This window comes from Uloborus diversus, chromosome 2, assembly GCF_026930045.1.
Source record: "Uloborus diversus isolate 005 chromosome 2, Udiv.v.3.1, whole genome shotgun sequence".
NCBI lineage: Eukaryota > Metazoa > Arthropoda > Arachnida > Araneae > Uloboridae > Uloborus > Uloborus diversus.
The window spans coordinates 3,161,114-3,180,058 of NC_072732.1; the positions used below are offsets into that span (position 1 = coordinate 3,161,114).

The window sequence follows — 18,945 nt, forward strand, 5'->3', positions numbered from 1 at the left end:
CAAATCGCCAAGAGGTTCGATTGAGTGCGGCGAGTTCGATTGGGTCACGCCCACGCCACGAGTCAAACCGCGCTCACTTCCGGGTTAATCAATACTCGATCACTCATCGATCGGCGAGCATTCATTACTCTACGGGAATGGGATACGAGGGAACACAATTCCTCCTTCGGATTTCGTTTTCGTCTTCAGTGAACAAATAAAACTGCTGCAACACTCGACTCTACTTCGTGAAATGGCACACTCCTGTCGCCTACACTGTGAACTTCATCCGGAAACTTTGCACGGTGAATCGAATAATATAAGCACAACTCATCATCAAGCGGCGCCTTAAAGTTTATTTTATTAAAGGTGCTTGGATCAGTGTGCTGTATGATCATGTTTCCCTTTTAACCCCCCGACACACAAAGGGAGGGGGTTATAAGTTTGACGTGTCTGTGTGCCTGTCTGTATCACTCTAGCGCCTAAACGGATGGACCGATTTTGACAAAAAATAAAATTTGTTCGGAAAGAGAGTTGATCGAGAGTGTTCTTGGCTTAAGTTGCGTCTTCGGATGACATTCATTAACGAAGATATTAATTTAAAATCTCTAAAAGTATTTTCGCGATTTTTGCAGTGAAAACATAGTTAAATTTTTTAAATTTTTATACCAAAATAAAGAGAATTTTTTTTCCCGCATCTCATAGAGTGTGTTTGGAACTTCCATGTTACATAGAATTCGAATTATAACGTTTATTAAAGCAGATTTTAATAACGGCTAAGCCTTTATCCACGCGATGGATAACCAACAATTCATTGTTGACCGACAAGGAAATTCAACGCAATGATTTAAATTTTTTAGCTGCTGCCAGTTTCTATTTAATAGCAAATAAAATACTTGACATTGATTTTCAATAATATAGGGCTTTTAAAAGGATTTTCAGTTTTCCCTCTTGATTCGACAGTTGCGACAGTTTTTTTTTTTTTTTTTTTTAATCTTTATACTATCGTTGCCTGTCTAAAGACTCATTCCTAAATTACTTTCTCTGTCATTATAGCTTTCGATTCCGGCTTTTAGCTGCTGCCAAAAAAAAAATAACTTTATGACATTAGTAGTCATAAAGTTATTTTTGTTCAAAGAGTGAACAAACTAATCTCAAGGCTGACCTTGAGCAAGCAGCGATTTTAGGCATTTGAAACTTTTCAAATGTTGCACATTTTCGACGCAATCTTTGGTTCAATTTAAAGCATTCTCAATCCCCCCCCCCCTCCCATTTCATACCTGTTCAAAATTGTTCAAATTTTAGTCAATACCGTTTTTAAGAATATTTTGTCAAAAATAAAAATACGAAAAAAGGAAAATTAAATTTCAAAAAAGTTTCATCTCAGATAAATTTTAAATGAAAAAAAAAAAAAAAACCCTTCAAAATAAAATGTATTTTTTTTTTAATTCTATAAGCTAGGTTCGAACTAAAAAGTATGAAATAAAATAAATATACGATTTCTTGATGGCAACACTCAGAAATTGCAGTTGATCTTAATAGCTTTATATTTAGGTTAATTAAAGAAATTAGCCAATAAATTAAAACTTTGAGGCTTTGTACGGATAGCTTTTACTATGCCGCCTGTATTTCAACTTCCTTCGATTTTTAATTGACTGCTGTAGAATTAATCTAAACATTAAGGTGTTGAGATCAACTGCAATCTTTGACTGTTGTCATCGAGAAATCATACAAAATTTATTCCGTACTTTTTAGTGTAAACCATTCTTACAGAGTCTTTAGATTTAGAAAAAAACAACATTTTTTATGATTTATTTTTCTTTTTGAGCGGAAGAAGTTTCTCGAAACGATTTTGAGGACAAAAATTGTAACTCGCTGTTATGGGTGATAAAATGCCTGTGACGAATTTACGCCTCTCCCGGGCGGGAGCGAAGTGCCGACGCGGAAACAACCGGCGAGGCAATAAAAAAAGAAGAAAAACTTCACCTTCCTCGGAGCGGTGGCATCGCCTTGAACCGCTACTTTTTTGATTTATTAGAGATTCCGACAATAGCACCCGATCGAATCTCGGATGATTGAATCATTCGAACATCGGATGCTGTTCCTTATCCCCCTTGCATTTAGCAGGCTCCGGAAACTTCGACGCAGAGATAAAACCACTTCCTTAGGTACGCTCGAAAACAAAATGATTTACCTCTTTGGCTCATTTCTTAAATCACCACGAGGTGGCACACTCAAGCTTCAGAACGGAGACTCGGCGATGTGTGTCTACTTTCTAACTTAGCCGAATCAGAAAAAGATCGTTCACTTCGTCGCCATTTTCTATTTCAGGGGAATTTTCGTGTTTCTTAATGATCTGATCATTTGAATGGCGAATTTAATGTTTTATGCTGAATTACGTTGCACATTAATGCAGTTTTCAATGCGATTGAATGGCTTGTTCTATTTATTTAGCGCATTTTAATGAAACTTTTAATCTAATTTCATTAGGTTGTGGCAAAAAAATTCGTTCATTTCTGAGCAATGGTTTCGCCTCGAAGCAACATGAACTTTGACGTAGGATCGTTGTATGATGTTCGTACATTTAAATCATTTATGCTTATCCACGTTCACACGTTCACGGGAAAATTTAGCCAAACCGCTTCCTGAAACGATCGAGACATAGCCAACGGGCAACTCTTCCCTCTCGGTATGCTGAAAACCTTCAATTGCAACGATATTGAAATACTTGGGAGACATTTTCTGTGTTTTTAGGTGCAATGTGTTTTGATGTTGTTGTGGCTTATCTTCCAGCGGTCAGACAAGGTGCAAAAGCCGTTGACCTAGAGATATTCGAGGAAGCACAACGAAATGTAAAACTCCAATTGGTGAAGTCTATACAAGATATTTAAATAGATTCGAATCAAATAACTATTTTTTCATTTAACTGCATTTGTGCAACTTTAGTTTTTGTTTTTCGTTCTTGAAAAGTTAATGGCATTCAAGAACATGACTGTTCTTTTTTTTTTCTCTCTACTTTTAAATTTTTATAATTTTTAATTCTGAACCTAGCTGGTCGTTCAAAAACCGTAATGTTTTAACGGTTTTTGTAATCTTCTACTTTAAAGATTGCTCGTGAGCAGCGAAGTGACCGGGAAAAACAAAAATTTTTTTTTCATAATTTTGTTTTGGTTATCTCTCAAAAGTTGCCTAATAGACCAGCGAGGACTCACAAAAAAAATTCTTGAATATTAAGCAATATCTAACCGGACCCCTTTAACACTGAAAATCAGAAAAAAAAGAGGGAAAAATTAATTTCTGTAAAAAAATATACTGGAAATCAACTACAAATATTAAGTTGGAATACAACTAAAACGTTACATAATGGGCCAGTTAGAGCCCATGAAATGTTTTACCAATGTTGGTGAATATTTAACATCGCCTATCTGATATCAAAAATTGGAGAAAAATGAAAAAAAAAAAAAAGAAAAAAAATTAATTTGAACTTTGACATCTTGAATTCAAATTATGTGTTTCGCAATCACGAGTGTGTGTATGTAGGCGTGTGTGTTTGTGTGTGGGGGTATGTGTGTTTGTGTGTGGAGGGTATGTGTATGTGTGTGTGGGGGGGTATGTGTATGTGTGTGTAGGCATATGTGTTTGGCATATGTGTTGTATTGAACAAAACGCAAGGGTCGCATGTGGTCCAAGATGGGCCGCAGGTAGAGCACCACTGTTCAAGACGCCCCCCCCCCCCCCCGACGAACCTCGGCTCGCAGTACAACGCAATGTGCAATGATCTCCAATGTTTTTTACTCAAGGACCACATTGTACACCGTGTATTGTACACCACATTGTGTGTAGCGAAAAAGAAAATGTCTGCTCACCACTTTTACCTGTTTTCTAACACATTTCAATATTTATTTTTAACTGCCCATAACTAAACATTTATGTCAGAAACTGACATTAGGTAAACTTGTAAAAAAATTAGAATAGTTCGGAAAACTGAATCAAAATGATTCTTTCCTTTAACTTTTGCCACAAAATAAAAAAAAAGAAACTTTCGCAAAAGGAGATGACAAATACTGTCCAACCACGGATTGTATGGAATTTTCAAACGTCCAGATGAGACAAATCTATCGGAATGAGGGGGAAAAGTAAACATTTGATGCGCGTATTCCGCTCATTTGAATGAGAATCTGCTTCTGCAAAAGCTGACATCGCTAAAAAGTAATAGTTTTGTCCATTTCCGGCTGGAAAACGGATGTTTGTCTTGCCACACAATCCGTGGGCAGACAGTAGGCCTATTGAGATACCAGATCAACTCATTGCATCCTACAGCACATTTATTTTATTAAATTTTAAGTTTTAATGATGCTAAGAAAAATTCGAGGAACAATGAGTACACAACTGTAAAGCTGAAAAAGAATTATTATTATTATTATTATTTTTTTTTTTTGTGAAAAGATTTCATTGGATTGCTACTTAAAATAATTTTTCATTTCGATTCAAACTTCCGTAGTTTCCATCATTAAGATGGATTTCAAAGGTTCATCTGAGAAGGAATATCTGTATTTTGATCGAACAAACTATACTTTTGGAAAAGTCTGCCCAAACTTGAAAATGGCTTTTTATTTATTATTATCATTATTACTTCAGTTTGCAAGCTTCGGGTGGGACCCATTCACGGCCAGCGGATCGTAGATCCCTGCAATAGCGAGTGAGAGAGATCCCGAGCAGCCAGGAACAACATGACGGATGTCTCTCGAGGACACCAGCAGGGGACTAAATCCAACTTAATGCAGGAAATAAACACAAGTGGAACATGTAATGATGAGAGAAGTCTAACCGAAAGATAAGCCGCTTTTTGGCAAAGCGGCTTCCGAAAAATATCGTCTGTTATCAAGAAAAATTAAAGAAGAAAATGAAATAGAATGATTCGTTTGCCCTATTTTTTATTTATCTTCTGCTTACATTTTATTTTATTATATTTTGTAAACATGTTTTGGCAGTGAGTAATAATTATTATTGTTGTTGCTGTTGTTGTTTTTACTTTCTTCTAATCTAATACTAGCAGTAACCGCACAGCGATGCCCGTGCTAAAATTTTAATGGAAGTCCGTTGAATAAAAAAAACTGACGCCCCCTCCCCTTCTGATGTGAAATGATCGTTTTTCTTTGTATAAAATGCGTACACACCTTTAAAAAAAAAAAAAGAAATACTATTTAACTTTGTTTGGAATTTAAAACTTATCGTCAAATCATTAAATTATATTTACAGTTGCTTTAAAACTCTATTTAGCGAGTAAAGCGGTTTTTACTGCAATTTAAAATATTTCGCCAAATAAACAAAAAAAGACATCAAATAATATCTTTCAAATGTAAAAATAATTCCGCAGCTCTATTGTTTATCGCCCCAACATTGTAAACTAACCCAGCAACCACGCTATCATAATCCATCCGTCTAAAAAAATAAATAAATAAATAAATAAATAAATAAAACCATCCCGTGGAACATTCAAAAATCATCGGGGGGAAAAAAAGGAAAATGTCGTACATTTCACTCGGATAAAAACAAATCAAAAGTTTCTTTTCTTTCAAAACAAATCGCCAAAACAAAGAATTACATTAACGGTTGCCTTAAAACAATAATCCTAGACTGAACTGCTCAGCGCCTAACGTGCCTTAAGAGCTGCGTTGTCCGGCTTTGCTCGGTCTACCTTGAGAACAAAAATTGTGTCAAGTGACATATATTCAACAATTAATTAAAAGAATAACTTAGATAAAAGAAAAAAAAACACCATGCAAAATTACCCTTCCAAACAATGACGAAAGATATTAAAATATTTTAAAGAAATTAAAATGCGAAAGATGGATTTTAAAAGCGTAACCATGGAAACATGAAATAAAATAAGTTTAAGAATTGAGAATGAGAAAGATGGAAATAAACGATGGATTCAAAAAGCGTAACCATGGAAAAGCGAAAATAAAATAGTTGAAAACCTGAATCAAAATGACGTAGTTCGAAATTGATTTAAAAACGCTTGTAACTTTTTTTCCTTTGAAGATAGAAGCTAATTTTTTCGACCAAAGGTAGAGAGAGATCTGAAGTAAAAAATCTCGCTTTTTCCAATGCTGTCAAAAAGAAAACTGTAGGACAATTCCTTCACTTTTTATTGATAGATTTAATGAAGAATATAGTGCCTAAATTTCAGCTAAACCTAAAAAAGTTTGAGCTAAAAACGCAAATTACTTTCGCCGTAATTAAGTTAGAGCATTGAAATAAATTGTTTAGAACGCAGAAAATTCTACCCTTTTCAATGATATATAATATCAATATGTGCAAGTAATTTTTCACCCCTTTAATAGCCAATAATAGGCAATTTACGTGAAATTTGGGCCTAAATTTGAATAAAAAAAGGACTATTTATCGGATTTTATCGAATTATAGCTTATGTTACTCAGTAAGAAAGCACCTTTCATATAGTGAAAGATTTTTTCAAATAGGTGCAGTGGTTCCGGAGATTACCTCGAACATATAAACACACAAAAATTCGCCCTCTCTCTTTATAATATTAGTAAAAATATAGAAGAAAGTATTGGATTCGTGCAAATTTTCGAATTTCGAATTTTGACGGATTCGAACGTTTTGAGGTGTGCTGAGTCCATTTCGACTATTTTTGGAAAATGTCTGTCTGTCTGTTTGTGTGTAAGTCCATGTGTGTGTCACGTCTGTGTGTGACCAGTTTTTTGTGGCCGCTCTACAGCAAAAACTACCGCATAAAATCGAACGAAATTTGGTACACATATGTGCCGCTATGTAAACTTGTGCCAATGGGTTTTTTGGCGCGAATTCCTCCAAGGGGGTGGAGCAATGGGACGTTTTTTGAGTTATTAGTGCCTGCTATTTCGCAGCAAGTAACTGGCGGAATCAAACAAAATTTGGTCTATATGTTGCCCCTAACAGGTACAGGTGTTGATTCAATTTTGGTGTCAACAGCTGAAAAAGGGGTGGCGAAATCGAACGTTCTTTTTTTTTTTATTGTGAGTGCCGTATCTAAAGAAGTAATGCTACCTTCTGGATGAAATTTGGAATAAATGTCAATCCATATGTAAACAGGCGTTGGTTCAATTTTGGCGCCAATTGCTCCATGGGGGCTTATTTTTTTGTGTGAATAAAAATAGCTTTATAAATGCAACAATAAGAAAGATAAATTGTAATAGAGTGTCGTCTGCGTATTTCGCGTGATTTTAACTGTTGGAAAATAACCAGAAAATCGCGATGATTTAAAATTTTTAGCTGTTGCCATCTTGTGTTTGTTAACAAATAAATGTTTGTAATTATTTTAAGCAAGGCTTTTAAAATAATTTTCAATTTTCATTCTTTGCTTCGCTTTTGAGATAAATGGGGAATAGGGATAGTCGTCAAATTTTGGCTTGTTTAATTTTGTTTTTGTTGGGAATATTGCTTCCTCGTCAAACATGGGGAGGGATCAGAATTATAAGAAAGATACAGAAGAAAGTTTCGTGATGATTCCAACATACTAGTTTGGATATGTGCGATTGTAACGAGTTTGAAAGTTTTCATTCTATTTCGTTTAAGATGATATAATGAGTTATTATGATGAGTTTATGTTCTGCAATCTTCTGATAAAACTTTTCTTTTTCACTTTTTGACAAAATTTAGAGTTTTTTCTCATGAGTTTCGATCAGTATTGGAATATAAGCTCTGACAAGCATCGAATCGTCGATTTCCTCCATATTACGTCACGAAGCGAAACAATTCCCAGGGGCGGCACTCGAGAACACCTGAAGATACACTGAAGCCGCCTCCGCATTCGGAGCAACAGGTGTGCGAAGAAGGGTACTCGAGGAAGAGCTGTTAGTTGTTTAAGTCAACAAGTACATTGCTCTGACTCACAAAAGAACCGTAATGACCGAAATAATGAATGGCTGCCGATTATTTGCACTTAGGTAATTTTAATGGGGCTGTGGAGTCGGATTGAATTCGGGGTCGGAGTCGAGAGTCGAAGACTTGAAAACTCTCAGAGTCGGAGTCTGGTGTCGAAGACTAAACTCTGAGAGTCGGAGTCTGGTGTCGAAGACTAAACTCTCAGAGTCGGAGTCTGGTGTCGAAGACTAAACTCTCAGAGTCGGAGTCTGGTGTCGAAGACTAAACTCTCAGAGTCGGAGTCTGGTGTCGAAGACTAAACTCTCAGAGTCGGAGTCTGGTGTCGAAGACTAAAATCTGAGAGTCGGAGTCTGGTGTCGAAGACTAAACTCTCAGAGTCGGAGTCTGGTGTCGAAGACTAAAGCAATAAATGCTCTCCAGCGTACCGCTGCAACGATTCACAAGCAAAAACTAACTCGAGACTAACTTTTTAATCATGCGACCGCTATTTATATACATCGAAAGAGAACTCGCAAACATTCCACAACATTCCCGAAAATCGTAGACCGTTATTTTATTTCTTTTCATTCACCAATTTTATCATTCAGAAATGAGGGGACCGTATACTTCTGCCGAATGTACGGGGGCTGTATATTCATTACAAGAAACTATTCACAGGTTACGTTACTACAATAATTTTAGATGAAAGATAATTTAGTGAACGCCTCATTTAGCTAGATTACGACAAATTAATCACAAAAATAATTACTATTTACAGAATTTGTAACAATATAGATCTGTCTCGTGCGGTGACAAAATATTCCGCGGAATGTCCCTCGAGCTGGAGAAAACTTCAACCCGTGAGTCTTTGTGGGTCATTCGATCAAAGGGTACGTCACTCATTCGCAGAAAAAGAATCGTGAACTGATTTCTTTCTTTCAAATCGTGGACTGATTTCTGTTAATCGGGCGTCGCGAAGAAAAGGTTTTTCCGAATCGTAAACACGACTATCCTCGCGCCAAAAAAAAAAAAAAAAAAAAAAGAAAAAAAAAAAAAAAAAAAAAATTGGCTGCGACACTAAGCACAGATGTGTCGTTGTCACATAGTAGATATTCAGTCCAATGTGACGTTTCGTCGCATTTTGGGTTTGGTCATAATAGTTTCCGGAATATCGAAAATATTCCATATTTTGATTTATATCCGATACTTTTAATCGGCACAAACTGAATTCTTCAAATAGTAAATCACAATTGTTTATTTTGTTTCAGTGCTACGATTATAATTTAAGACAATTGATGCTTTCTTTATAAATAACAATCACAGTATGAGAAAAGCGTACAAATGAAAAAAAAAAACGTATATTAGGTATAGGCCAATGTGTATTTGACTCTGTAGGGACCAAATTTAAAAACGTATAAAACAGAAACGTATAAACCGTGCTCCACCGCGTGTGTGTGTGTATGTACAGTGGCTCCCAAAAGTGTTCGTACACTTTGAAATTTTTTAGTAAAACCAAAATAACTCGAAACTGAATTCGAATATTAAGTCCAATATTTTTTCACATCATTCCTATGTCATTCTAAATACAACCCATTGATTTTTTCAAAATATTGACGGATCTTCTTTTTGAAATGGATCAGAAAACGAAGAGACAGAGAAATAACACGCCACAAAAGTCATCGTACACTCAAATATTTTCGAATAAATTCATGATTAAAATTATCATATGCCGTTTTATTAATATTTTTGCCTTGTGTTGATCCTTATGAGTCATTTGGCTTTAATTTTTTGTTTACTTATTTCTTAATATTGTGCTTATTAGCGTAAAATGGCTGGTATTCGTAAAAAACCGCAAACACCATTCAAAATTTGAATTTTTTCCCACAGTAGTGGTAAATTGGTTTGAAATGTCTCTAAATTAGTTAATTTATTTGTTTGTATAGTAAAGTGCTTGATAAAATGCTTTAAAGAAAGGAAGCAGACCGAAAACAAGGTAAGAAAAGGTCAACCGGCAAAGTTGACAAAACGTGATCGGAGATTTAAAATTAAAAAAATTATGAAAAATACACATTTGAGTGCTGTAAAGGTTTCTGCAGAGTTAAATAAAACATATTACATTTAATTTTTACCTAAAATTGTTCGCCAAGTTCTCTGATTAGCTGGATTAAATGGGACCACTTCCCGCAGAAATTTTCTTGGTCGTGCGAAAAACAGAAAGCTTTCGCTTTTCGTCACAAAATCAATTATAAATAAGCTAAAAACGTTTTAGAAACACGTCTTACTCACAGATAAAAATTAATTCAATATTTTTGGTTAAATTGTTGTATAGCTGTAAGTAGAAGAAAAAATTAGGAACTTAATCTTAAGAACTTATTTGGATTAGTTAATCAGGACGGTGGAGGTGTTTTAGTGTGAGGGTGCATATTAACATCAGGACTTGGTAGTTTGTAATTTTTTGATGAAATAATGAATCATGCTGTTCCTTTAAATATTTTAAAAACTAATTTTGAACTCTTAAGCCAAAATTTGGTTAATGGAAACAACTTTGTTTTTTATCAAGATAACGATAAGAAGCACACGGTTTTCAACGTTTGCGTCTAGTGCCTTGAAAATTGTCCTGAAGTTTAGAAAATACCCCCTCAATCTCTAGATTTTAACTTAATGTAACGTATTTAGAGATATCTGGAGGCTAGATTACGAAAATAGGGCTTTAAAACGAAAATAGAGCTTGAAACAGTTCGACTCGAAGTGTAGTAGATCACTTACTCAGACATTACGCAAAAAAAAGAAAGAAAAAGAATGAAATCTATTCCCAGACGTTCAATAGGTGTTATGAATACTGTATGATATTCTACTAATTAATAACTTAATCAAAAGTTAGATTATTCAATAATATATAGACATTTTATAAAGTGTACGAAGACTTTTGTGAGATAAAATTTCCGGCACTTTTTGGTTTTTGATTTTAAAAAATTAAGTTTTAATATTTTTTAAAAACTTTTCATGTAGTTTTGTTAAAAATTGATCATAGATCTTATAATTAAATACCTATTCCGAAATATTAATTCTAACCAATGGATTGGGGCTTATTTCGTTGAAAGTCGTAGGTGTACGAAGACTTTTGGGAGCCACTGTATATAACAACAAATTGCTTCCTCCAGGCTTTGGGGGTGTTGATTTACAAAATTTCCTGTGTATGTGATAGGTGTGGCAAACAGGGTCGCTAGGTTTCAATGCTATAAATATAAGTAGCAGCAATTATATTTTAATTCGCTGTTCTTTAATTATAAATATACTTAAATGTTTATGCAATTTTTAATTCTTAGAATATAAATTTTGAAAAACCCTCGATTACTCTAACATAAAAATGTACTGTATTTTCCATATCTAAAATATAAATTCAAAAAAATCCAGAAAGGATTAATGTAAAAATAAATATTTTAAATTAATTTTCTTCTATTTCAGTAATATATATGTCTTTTATTATTATCAAATTCTTCTTCCAATTCACAAGATTTATAAACCGAAAAGGGTATCTATCCTAACCTGTTGAAACTTTTTTCTGTATCTGGTCTATACCACAACGCAGAAAAAACTATATTGATATCTGCTCGCCTTTCAATACTGTTAGACAAATGCCATATTAGGGACAAAGATGCTGTTCATTTACTAACAGCGTACGTAGATGATGTAAATTTAAATCCAAATGACCTTGTGATCAATTGTACATTCCTAAAAGAGCAAGAGGAAACTTTCGAGAGGTAAAATCAAATTTCATGAATTTAAATTTAGACTTTTTAGTTACTCACTGGGATACAAAGCTACATCCAGATGTAACTGAAAAAAAAAAAAAACGCCGATGAACTTACCGTGATCTTCAGGTCCCAATTTTAAACAGCTACTCGGAAATCGAGTTATTTCTTCAGTTGTATATGATATCTTACTTGATTGCTCTATATTGCTAACTGTTCAAGATGTAGTTCTTGATACAGCGGCTTGCAATACCGAACGTATAAATTGTGCATGCAATTTTGTATAGCAAAAACTGAACGGTGATACATTTGGATTGCCAACATCCAGTGTTGCCAGATTGGGGGAAATTTTTCCATTTTGGGGAAAACTGGTGCTCTCTGGGGGAATTTTGGGGAAATGGGTTTTGAGGGGAATTCTTTGGGGAAAAATTTTTTCCTTGGGGAAAACCTGGGGGAAAAAACCCTCGGGAAAAAAGATTTTTTTTCGTATTTAAATTCGCGTCAAGAAGTAGTGGGAACATTGTTTGTGTATCAAATAGCGTTGGGTTAGCTTTGTTCAACTTTATGGATTTCGCATTATGTGGAATATTATGCTACGGAATTCGCATTAATGTCCTGCGTGAGTAACTAGTTGATACGTGAAACAGGTAAAAATAAGTGTGATGAAGAATGTCCTTGGATAAATATATACAAAAATCATAGTTGAAATGTACATACAGAAACAGAGTAGTAAATGCAAGTAGAAAAAAAATATTTAGATACTTCTTATCTCTCGGTCAGGCACTTGTATTTATGACTAGTGGCACTCGCACGGCTTTGTCCGAAGTAGAAAATTAAAAGGTCTTTTGGTCCCCCTGTATATTTACAAATAATGCATAATGAATTTCTCGCCAATTGGCTTGCCCACGTTACGGTTCCGCGTTATGATAACTTGGTCATTGACTCGTCCATCTTATGATAATTTTGCTCGGGAAAATGTTCATAAAATTGGAATAGAAAAAGATCAAAATCAAATTTTCAAAAAATCGCTTAAAGGTGCACACCCCCATGCTACAAACTAATTCTCTGCCAAATTTCATGAAAATCAGCCGAACGGTCTTGGCGCTATATGCGCGTTAGACATCCTGAGAGACAAAAAGAGATCCGGACAGAGAGATATCCAGACAGAAAGACTTTCAGCTTTATTATTAGTAAAGATAAAGAAGACAAAAAAAAAGCGAAAATGTGAAGGAAAAAAAGTTGGGGAATTTTATAAGAAAATTTGGCTATTTGGGGGGAAAAAAATTTTCAAGAGACAAAAATATTAGAGGAAGTCGATTCATTTTATGAAAATATTAGTGGAAAAATAATTTCTGCATTTGGGGAATTTTGGTAGAAAACATCGCTTTTTGGGAAAAAGTTGGAAGGGAATTGGGAAAATCTGGATTTGACCATCTGGCAACACTGGAAAGTCGTAGATGTACGAAAACTTTTGGGAGCCACTGTACATACAGACCGAAAAGTGATCAACGTCCTACTGACGTCATAAACTGCTGCTAAAAATATTTAAAGGCTTATGTTGATCCATGAGCGACCTGAGAATAAATAAGGAATTCTAAACTCTCATGCACACAGAACAATAAGTTTCGGGAATTCGGTTGCCATTCTCAATTGCGAAAACTTTAATGTGTCAGAAACGAATTAAAGTTTTCGTTAGAGTGTATGTGGCACACGAAAGGGTTCGACTTCAAACGCTAGAAGCTGTTCTACGCTGACGCAACCTCACTTCCCTCTTTGGGTTCGAATGCATCCTTTATCGTCTGCTGCATTATCAGGCAAATACAATAAAAATCGAAAGCATCCCCTTTCATTCGAGAGAAGAAAAAGTTGCACAAAAGTATGCGCTTCATGTATTCCATTGCATCGAATATTATGATTGAAAGAAGCCAGGAGTTCTTTTTCTTGCCTCGTTAGCCGAAAAGGTTCAGTGAACGGCAACAGTCGTGACGCAGACGATTTTTGTCTTCCATTGATTCTTTTCGGGAAACTCGAGCGCACTGGAGGAAGCATCTTTTTTTTTTTTAATTTTTTTAATCCCCCTAATGGATTTGGATGGAATCAAATGTGTTAGGTAAATCTCTGGGGGAAGGAACTGTTTCATTATCCTGCTTTAATCGTATCAAACGGAGGAATTGTTCGCACACGCTAAAACGCGATTTCGCAGTTCCTGATATTATTTAATCTATCGTTTGCGTCTGACTCGCAAAGTAAACTATAACCGTGAAACGTGCACATTTTAAGCAATTCACTTTTCTTTTATAGAAAGAACTAGTGGTACCCGCACGGCTTCGCCCGCAATAGAAAAATTAAAAGGTCTTTTGGTTCGCCTGTATATTTACAAATAATGTATGGTGAATTTTCTCGCCAATTGGCTTGTACCCATCTTACGGTGCCACTGCAGGGGTGATTGTGTTCCGGTATTTTACCGAATTTCCGGTATTTTCGGACGTATTTTCGGTATTTTTATGTCCGAAAATACCGGAATTATGTTTTTTTTTTTTTTTTTGTTATGCTTTTATCTCCCTACCTCCGCAAAAATTTTAAAAATTATATAATACTCATCAAATATACCTGCAAGAGCCTTCAGATGGACACCTATCCCTGAAGATGGACAAATGTCAAGATAATTTTGTATAACACCAGCTCAAAAGTAACTTTGTAACCCATTAAAATTTTAATCAAATGTACACACACTATTTTGACTCTGAGTATTGAACTATTTAAAACTATGGCATAGGTGCACTCAAGTAATAGGGGCCAAAGATTACCCCCCCCCCCGTTCTCGCTTTGAAACTTTCAGGTATTTTTTGATGAACTCACAATCACCCCTGGGTGCCACGCTATGATAATTTCGTATCTCGCCCATTGGCTCGTGCCCATGTTACGGTTCCACGTTATGATAATTTCGGCCGAAGGGTCTAGGCGCTATGCGCGTCACAGAGATCCAGACATCCTCCGGACAGAGAGACTTTCAGCTTTATTATTAGTAAAGATGATCATTTTTTACAGATGATTTATCTCAACCGAAACACACTCGTAGATATTATGCGTAGATATCATAACTCCATTTTTGGCAGAGCTCTTTTCAATTTCAATGCAAAATAACGCTCTTATTTCGAGCTCACTGAATATGTGACGGTTCACTATTTTATTTTTGTCGAGGAAAGCAGTTTAGTGTTTGTTTCAAGCTGTCAAGTGGGTCCCTGGTCGTCCATAAAGGGGGCTTGAGCAGGACCCGATTAAGATATCAAGGGGCCCTAGGCCAAATACTTTTTTCGAGCTCCTTGTATTCAAATTTTATAACTTTAGACGTTGGCTTTAACAGTTTTAGTCACAGACTAAAGTAATTTCAACCATTTGGGGGCCCCTAAATATCGGGGGCCCTAGGCCATGGCCTATTCAGTAATCAGGCCCTGGACCCGAGCCCCCTCCAGATGTCAGCGCTTTCCATTTTCAGGATAGATTACGTGCACAAATATCAGAACACTTCACCGAAAGTCTTTAATGAATAACAGTTGTTAAAAATGTATTAATTTGAAATTTTTAATATGATTTCATTCCGCGCTGAAATCACTTTCAGGATTGTAACAATGTATTTTAGACAAAGAATTTGTCAATGAAAATGAAAATATAAATTCCTGTTATGTTGGGGTTGGTACTGTCTGGTCTTCGATTACATGGAAGGGCTAATTTCCGGTTTATGGGCGGAAATGGACGCATCTATTAGTTTATAGGGGTGTTAGTTGGTTTGTTTCAGATCTGCACTTTTGACTCTCTATTATTTAGCCTTAGTTTTGTAAAAATGAAAATTTGCTCACAGCAACATTTTTTTAATCTGAAGTATATTCGATCTATATGTTCGCGGCAAAAATGAATTGATTTATTTATTCACAACAAATATGGGCGTCCGCGTCTTTTAGAGTTTGTTTTCGGAAAATTTGGTTTTCAAACAAAAATCTGTCGAAGATGAGATGAAGAGATGGTTTGCCCATTGGGAAGGATGCTTCATTCATGCATTTCCATAAAATGCTTTCTAAAAACCTTATCTCTAAGTTTATGCGCATATTTGACGAAAGAGCGCGGCTCAATTGTTTCGAGAAAAGAGCACTTCTAATTGTATGAGTATAGATTAAGGTTAATGAACAAAGGTGATTTGTCACCCTTTTCCTCACTCATTTATCCTCCCTTTAAAAAATAAAAAAAAATACTGCTGCGAGTTTGAGTAAAGTGTGATTCGCGCACTTTACTCAAACACACTACACAATCTTTTTATGGTGTATCGTCACTCTATCGCACTGTAAGTCCTACTTCTTAATCTTTGAATAATTTAATTATTTTTAAGAAAACGATCGTAAAAATGTCTATTTTTACTTCCTTTCACAAAAAAGGAAGTATTGTATTCGCAAAAAAAAAATTCACTCAAAAATCGGCCTTCATTTCCCTTTTGCTCACCCCCGAATGAATGTTGAGTTTTATTTTCTCAACCCGACCACATGTGGATATATGAATAGGAACGTACAGACACCCGAAATATCCATTTTGACGACCCCCGAGTTAATTACAACGAATTCTCTCGTGACGTCCGTATGTACGTATGTATGTGTGTATGTATCTCGCATAACTCCAAAACGGTACGTCCTAGAAAGTTAAATTTTGGTACGTAGACTCCTAGTGAGGTCTAGTTGAGCACCTTCCCTTTTAGTTGCATTCGGATGTTTCTAAGGGGGTCTTTTGCTCCTTTTTGGAGGGAAATCATTGTTCATTTCGATGTAAACTCAAGTGGTGTTATAATTTGGCGGACACTTGGCGATAGATCGCCAGTCTTTTGGTCGCCAAGTTTTGTCGCCAACTTGGCGACACATGTGGCGATTTTTTTTTTTTTTAAATTTGGTTTTAATTTGTCCACTGTTGGTGATATTTAGAGAGCAAACAATTGAATCACATTAAAATTGCCAATAATGGGGAAATGACATTAAATTGGAGTAAAAGGAAGTCATGTGATGCACACATCAGCTCGTTTTTATTCAAGAAAATATAAATGAAGGTGTCTGTACTGTATACGTTTTTGTTTTGATTTTGGAGGGTTTTTTTTAGTTTGAACTTTGTACGCTCCGGCCCGGAAATATCACGGACTGGGGTGGAAGGAATAGTATGGCATATCACCTACCTACTTGGGGGGGGGGGGGGGCAAGGCGCCGAGAAAAAGAAGAAGATCACGGACTCGAGAAATAGGAGACAGCCCCTCATTTTGAGCGGAGCCAGAGAGGGAAGGACAGGGAGAGAAATAGACAACATTACTGGAGAAGAAACTGTGCTGTGTTGCTGGTGGAAACCTTTTTGGATATCCAGTTTCTTAGAGATTTTTTAGTACTCTAAGAAACTGGATAATACTATTACTAGTTTTCTACTAGTACTATCCAGTTCTAGTACTAGTTTTCTACTAGTACTAATTTTCTAGTATTTAGAGTGGGACGACGGAGAGATGGCGGGTGAACTGGAAGCGGAACGTTTCATTTTGTAAGAGGCACGATCAGTATGAGAACGCGCAAGCAGTGACGTTTCTTACTGCTCGCTCGATCTTAGTAATCATATCTACTACAGAGTGAAATGTTCCGTTTCCGCTTCCAGTTCACCCGCCATCCCTCCAATGTTCAAGCTTCTTTCTCTACTTCAGTAATTTTTTTTCTTGAAGTGAAGAACCATTCGTCATGTTATACAAAGCAGTGTCTGGGTACAAAATTTCTTATAGCCGAAATCGAATGCATACAGAAATGAAATCAATTTTGCAGGAGCATATATTTACTTACCCCTAAATTAGGCCGACATGCATAAACAAACTACTATACGCAGCAGAAATTGTATTTTTAGTTCAAAAGATTTCAATATTGCTTAAGAGAAAATGATAAAAATGCAGCACGGCCTACAAAAATACATAGCTGTGCCAGCTCGCCCTTTATCGTATTATGTATACTAAATGGCTGCCCGGATTAAGCGAAATCTAGTTTAAAAGGGTCCGGATGAATAGTTCCTGAAGAAGTCTGAAGATTTCAAGCAACTCTCTCATTTCGTACATAAATTTGACTCCATCTTATATAATTAAAAAAAAAAAAAAAAAAAAACCTGAGCGTATGTACTTATGTATATATGTCCGAGTTTCTTCTCCCGAACGACAGTGAACTGGCCATCGAATCAGGTATCGATGGATTCGTCATCTTCCCGTCTTCATGTTTGGCTATTTAACATCATCCTCCGATAATAACTAGCGGAGATATCAATTAAAACTATTAATTAATTATGACCCTTAGATTTCACATGAAATCTCCATTTTTCTAAGGCATTCAAATTATTATTCAGTGCTTCATCTCAACTTTTCGCAGCAATGCTTTTGCGTGAAGAAAATCATGTTTAGACGAAAGATCTATTGCCATTTTTTTTCTCGAATATGAACAAGTGAAACTCTGGATTTTGTTTTAAAAGCTTTTCCTGTAATCGGGGGATTTAAAATGTTTACTTTTCCGCAATCTGTCGCAAAATTTTACTAATTTTTTTTAATTTTTAGAATTACTTTTTTTTTCAAGCCTGCGACTGTTGAACACGCGTCACTTGACATAACTTTTATTTTCTAGGTAGACCGTGCAAAGCCGGGCAACGCAGCTAGTTATATTATAAAAATCAATCACACTTGATTAAACATCACACATAACGTTGTTACACCTCAAGAAGTCGTCGCTCAATCAAATGAAAAACCTATGCGTCTTTTACACAATGAGGTGTTGCCATTCGGCAGTTTGTATAAAATGAAATAAATATATTTAACAATTGAAATACTTACAAATATGGATGAGGTGTTGCCTCATATTTTACTGTAGATGACCATAACGTGGGAACATTATTAATTGAGAAGGGCACCTCATGTATAAATCTAAATGGCTGCCCGGACGAAGCGAAATCCGGTTTAAAAAGGTCCGGAGGAATACTGTATAGTCCACAGGAGCGGATTTACAGTCTATTCATGGGGGTGACTGTTGAATACCGTAAAAGCCATCCCTCCCCCCAGACCCCCATCATGTAAGGTACCTGTCTTTTAAACACTGATCGCCTCCTTGAGGTACCAATTCCCCTCTTTGGAGCGATTACCTCCAGGGTTGGAAACTACTGGACGAAATCATAGCAATGTCTTTGTCTTATCCTACCAGTATAGTGTAGTCCTGGAAGAAAAACGTTGAAAGACGCGTATATAAAAAAAATTAAAGTTCAAAAAAAAAAAAAAAAAGGGGGGGGGGAGGGGCGAGCTTAGGTTCAAATT

At 35.8% G+C, this 18,945-nt stretch overlaps 1 protein-coding gene across 1 annotated transcript in view; it reads right to left on the bottom strand.

Annotated features, from left to right (window-relative positions):
* Positions 1–18,945, bottom strand: part of LOC129216857 (protein unc-45 homolog B-like) — a 98,517-nt gene that overhangs the window by 75,358 nt on the left and 4,214 nt on the right. The window lies entirely within an intron of this gene.